The following is a 5,665-nucleotide window of genomic DNA, read 5'->3' as shown; positions in this document are numbered from 1 at the left end:
CTTTTTCAGGGTACAGGGATTGGCGGGGTATGCCTGGGAATGGGAAGGGACAGGGCTGGATTTTAAGAGGACCCCCCCATACTGGCCTCCCAGACAGAGCAGGAAGAAAACTTTGGGGATACTCATGGTGGTGCAACTTCTCTATGTCCCTGGTACCCAGAGTGTGGTCTGGGTCACCGCTGACATCATCACTGAGCAGCTTGTTACAGATGAGAAGCTCAGGTCCCATCCCAGGCCTGACGAACCAGAGTCTGCATTTTAAAAGGGTTCCAGGTGACTGGAGTGCACAGTCAAGTCTGAGAAGCATCGAGCTAATTACCTCTAAGGATGAAGGAATTCTGGTCAGCTACAGAGGAAGACTTTCCGCCTGGGAGAGGTGGAATCTCTCTTCCGAAGGGCTGCAGTGGCACCACTAGGGGAAGGGCGTGCTCGGGCTCTCTGAGACGGCTGGGGACAGTGGGCCCATGGGCAGAACTGTGGACCTCTCGTGGCATTGGGAATGTCCACTGGCAGCCATCCATGCACCAAGCTCTAGACGAAGTGTTAGGTTTCTGGAGGGGAACCAAACAGGGCCTTGGGCTTGTGGAGCTTAGAGGTCGGTGGGGGTCATAGGTGAGAATCATGTATACGCATCCGAATACATGTCTAATTCCAAGCGGGCGGAGTTAAGGACAGGCTGCCACTGGCACATACGCGCAGCTGTGAAGGTAAATAAAAGTGATGACTGTAAAAGGCTTTATCTCAGGGAGATTTATCACCTGCTTTTCAGAGCAGGCGATGGCTGAGCCAAGCTCAGGACGAGTAGAAGGAGTGAAGAGAAAGAGAAGGACCGGCATTCCAGACCAATGCTGTCCAGTGGTAACACAACACGATCCAAAGATGTAATTTAAGTTTTTCTAGTGGCCACATTTAAAGGGTAAAAAGAAACCGGTGAAATTAATTTTGATTATATCTTCTATTCGGCGAAATATATAGAAACTGTTACCTTTTTCACATGTGCTGAATACAAAAAATTATTAGTGAGATCTTTTACATTTTTTCACACTAAGCCTTCGACATGTAATTTTATAGCATATCTTATTTTAGACACTGAATTCTCACCAGAAAGGACTGTGATATATTTACACTTGATCTTAGCCAAAAGGCCGAGAAGAGATAGTTGAGCCACATTTAGATTTCATAAAAATTAAAGTTGAAAAGTAGATTTACATACTCAAGTTCTTTCAAGAATAGTTAAGTCTGCCAATATTGAATGCTTTTACATTTTAAATTTAATTAATTAAAGTTAAGTAACATTAACAATTCAGTCTTTCAGTTGCATAGCCACGCTTCAGGTGTTCACCAGGCACGTGCGGCTGGTGAGGGCCACTGTGTTGGATAGCACGGTTCCGCACGGAGGGCGCAGCCCAGGCGGGTGTCCTGTGGTGGCCGGAACTGGTTGTTCAAGGCGCTGAAAGAAGGCCAATACGGCTAGAAGGCCTAGGGCAAGTGAGGCGAGATCATCTCAGAAAGGCCACCTGGAGCTGGGTCTCTATTCTCAGAGCCAGGGGAAGCTGCAGGAAGCTGCCGAAGGGCTTTTAGTTACAGGCCAGCACAACCAACCAGAGTTGTGCCTTGCCAAGGTCACATGGGCTGAGGTGTGGGAGACCGATGGGAGGGAAGCTGCTTAGGAAGCTGTTCTGTGACCGAGGTGACAAGAGTTGGAGGCTCGGACTAGGGTGTGGCAGTGGAACTGGAGAGAAGCAGACAAAGTCAAAAGGTATTTGGAGGATAAAGTCGGCACAGTTTGGTGATAAACTGGATAGGGAAGAAGGGAGAGAGGGAAAGGGAGGGGTCAAGGACAATGCCCCCGTGTCTGGCTCGAACACCCAGGCAGATGACGGTGCTGTGCTCTGCGGTGGGGAACCCATGCAGAAAAGCGCGTTGGGAGGAGGAGGGAGAACATCACTTCGATTTTGACCCTTTGAGTTTGAGGTGCCTCTGAGATGGCCTGGTGAGTCGCCACTCTGTGCACACAGTACAGGTCTGCAGTGCACAGGGGACGTCTGAGCTGGAATATAAATGGGGGTAGAGAAGGCCATCGAGGCTGTGGGTCTGGAAGAGGTTGCCTGAGAGAGTGCTGGGTGACCAAGAGTTCAGGACTCAGGTCTGTGGCCCTGCAAGTACGAAGATCAGATCATGGAGGATCAGTCGACCAAGGAGTCAGAGGAGGAGCAGGCAAGAGGGAAACCAGGGCAATGCCGTGTCCCGGAAGCCAGCACGCGGGAAGGGAGACGGAGAGGCCCAAAGGCTGCTGAGACACCAAGTAAATGAGGACTGGAAACTGACCACTGGACTTTCAACGTGTGTGCCAGTAGTGACCTTAGCAGGAGCTGTTTGAGGAAGTTGATAGAGGTAGAAATCAGTGCAACTCCTCCAGGAAGTTTAGCTGAGAAAAGGAGAGAAATAAGTCAGGAGCTAGAAAGAGACATGGGGTCGAGGGAGCGTCCTTTCCTTTTTTTCTTTTTTTTTAGGTGGGAATGACTTAAAAATGTTAAAAACCTGCTGGGAAGGGTCCAGTTAAGGGGAAGAGAGTGAATACAAAGGAGAGAGAAGCTGGGAGTCGGTAGCGGGAGGCTCTGGGGGAGGGACAGCTGTACGGGGAGTAAGGAGAGAGTGGTAGACGGGTGGGAAGGCTGGGAGTTTGGAAGGTGGGGCACCTCGGGTATGTCCTCCTTACACTCTGTGAGCATGGCATATCTGGGAGCCCCTTCACTGCTGGTTGGGAGCCGGGGTGGTCAGGGCTGCCCTGGGCCAGCTGTGCCTCTCCCCCAGCCCCTCCCCTTGCCTCCTTTCCCGGGCCGTGATTCTGTCTTTGCCAGTCTCTCTGGCCCTCTCAGTCTTCCAGCTCCGGGTTTGGTCTCTCCGCCTTTGCCCCTCTGTGTCTCTGATGCCGTCCCCTCCTCCGTCTCTCTTCCCATCTCCCTGTCTTTCTCCGTTCTACGTGGGCCTCTGATTCTATGCGTGAGTCCCATTGTTTCTCTCTGATTTCCTGCCTCTCTTCTGGGTATCTGTCCTCGGTCCCTGCGTGTCTCGGTTGTCTCTGGCTCTGATTTGTCCCAATCTCCCAGACCCTCAGGTCCTCGTTCCTCAAAGTGTGGCCTTGGATCAGCAGCCTCGGTCTCATCCTAGAGCTTGTTAAAAATGCAGAATCTCAGACCCCTCCCAGACTGAAAGGATCTGAGTCTGCCCCATAACAGATGACCCCCCCAGGCAATTCATGCACACGTTAAACATTTGAGGAGTGTTGCCTTTGGCTTTCCTCTAAAACAACATCCAAATAAAAATCCAGAGCTTTAGCAATATGTGCCGCTGATCTAGACCCTTCTGTATCTTCTGCACCAGCTTGGTGATGCTCTGAGGCACTCAACTTCCCTGCATCACCTCCTTGAGTGTCCTAAAGCTGTTCCTGGAGCTCTAGGCAGCTGAGGGAGGGAACATAATAAGCTCCCACATCTGCAGAAGTACTGGTGGGAGGAAATTCTCCTGGTCCTGAGGCACTGGGTGCTCCCAGGTGCAATCCATCCCTGAAAACATTAGCCCCACCTGGACCTACTTCTGTCTCACTCTGCCCTTTCAAGAGCAGAACTACCGTGCCCTGGCCGATGTGACTCAGTGGCTGAGCAGCAGTCTCTGAACCAGAACATTGCAGGTTCGTATCCCCGGTCAGGGCATGTGGCTTGTTTGTGGACCAGGTCTCCAGCCAACGGATCGATGTTTCTCTCCTTCTCTTTCTCCCTCCCTTGCCCTCTCTCTGAAAAGAAATAAAATCTTTTTTAAAAACAGAGTAAGAATATTTTTTGAGCAGGAGTTGTGGTGTGGGTTTCAAGATGGCGGACAGTTACCCACTCACAGCCCTAGAAGCAGCCCACCTGAGGCCGGAGACCATAAGGACGGATCAGAAGTCATGCATGATTTTCAGAGTGAGTGGGGGTGCTGGAGAGAGGGAATCATGTCACGGTTCCTGCCCTGGCTGGGTAGCTCAGTTGGTTAGAGCATCATCCCGATATGCCAAGGTTGCAGGTTTGATTCCCAGTCAGAGCACATACGAGAAGAAACCAGTGAATGCGTAAATAAGTGGAACAACAAATTGACATTTCTCTTTCTCTCTCTCCCTTCCCCACCACCTCTCTAAAATCAATAAATAAAAAATTTTAAAAAATATTCCTAACGCTGCTCCCAAGGTTTAGGCAACAGCAGCACATGGTTTGTTTGCGACTGTTATCTGCCCACATGTTCTTTCAGAAAATGGTAGCTTTTTCCTCTACAGGGCCACAGACTTGTCCAGATTAACACACTTCTGACCACTTCGCCCGGTGCCAGCTCGGCATGTTTCAGACCACGTCTCCGGAGAGTTTGTTTTCCATTTCAGTGTTCTGGGTGATCAGGTTGTGTTTCCTGGGTCTGTTTTCCTTTAAGTGTGTTCCCCCACTCTGGTTTGTTTGGTTTGGTTTGGTTCAGCAAGACTAGGAGGGAATTTAGGAAAAGGGTCAGCTTCCTGGGCCCTGAGTCAGGCCCCGGACACAGAGCCGGTGATCTAGGTGCTGGCTTCCTTGCCCCTGACCCTTCCAGTGGCGGGCCAGACTCGACTGAAGCTGAGAACAGGCGGAAACCTTGCTGAAAGGTGGGAGAGAAGGAAGAGAAGACCAGAGAGGACGGGTTCCATTTTGAAGGGTTAAGTGGATTCGTCGGGAACAGCCTGGAGGCCTGTCCGGCTGGGGAGAGAGAGCAGAACAAAAGCCTAGTGTAGGGAGGAGAGGTCTGGAGATCAGATGCCTCAGGGGCTGCCGAGACCGAGCATACCACAGTCGGGCGCACCTGTTTGGTGTAGTCAACCTCCTGGCTCTCCTGAGAGAGAGCCGACACAGGGCAAAGAATAAACAGGCTTTGGCTGGAGGCTTCGTTGCGGCTCCTGCAGCACCACAGAGACTCGGATGAGCGGCCAACGAAGGAGGTGGTGGGACAGCTGCTAACGTGGGCCCCCTCTGTCTGGCACCTCCAGCCTGCCAGGTGGGTGGTGGGGAGAAGAAGAGACCCAAGTCAGTGGCTGGAGAAGGTGGCTTGGGTCCTACCCTAGAGCCTTCCAGAACTTAAGTAGGAAATTGCGAAACAGGGCTACATTTTAAAAGAGAAAGTATGTGAAATATGGTTCCTCCCTCGCCTGTCCGCTCTCCCGGAGCTTGGTGCGGGGAGGTGGGTGAGATGGGTTCCTGGCTGGACTCAGTCTGGCGTGAGCAAGAGGGCAGAGCCAGGCCCCCAAAGGTCCCTCAGGCCGTGCCACGGCAGCTGTCAGCCTTTGGTTATTGATTATTGTTAATGGGATGTACTTTTTCCATCTGGTGAGCATCAGCCTAGCCCATGGATAAAGCCGGCTCCTTCCTCTGGCTGAGTTTTGTCTCCTGAAAGGGCTGGCTTCTGAGGGCTCCCTCTGCAACCCAATATGTACCATGGGCTGCTGATTAAATACTTGGAATGTCTTCAGGTCGAGCCAGGCCTGTCCATAAAATGGGAGGCATTTTGGCAGTTCCAAGGCCCCTGGCACCCAGTCTTGGCACTGGACTGTCTGTCTTCTTCAAGGAGCTGCGGCGGGCCTCCCGCCAGCATGCTTCCCTGGGAAACATCGGAG

The sequence above is a fragment of the Phyllostomus hastatus genome, unplaced genomic scaffold (genome assembly GCF_019186645.2).
Source record: "Phyllostomus hastatus isolate PE091 unplaced genomic scaffold, TTU_PhHast_1.1 phas_scaffold_182, whole genome shotgun sequence".
Taxonomy (NCBI): domain Eukaryota; kingdom Metazoa; phylum Chordata; class Mammalia; order Chiroptera; family Phyllostomidae; genus Phyllostomus; species Phyllostomus hastatus.
This window is presented reverse-complemented; position numbering follows the sequence as displayed.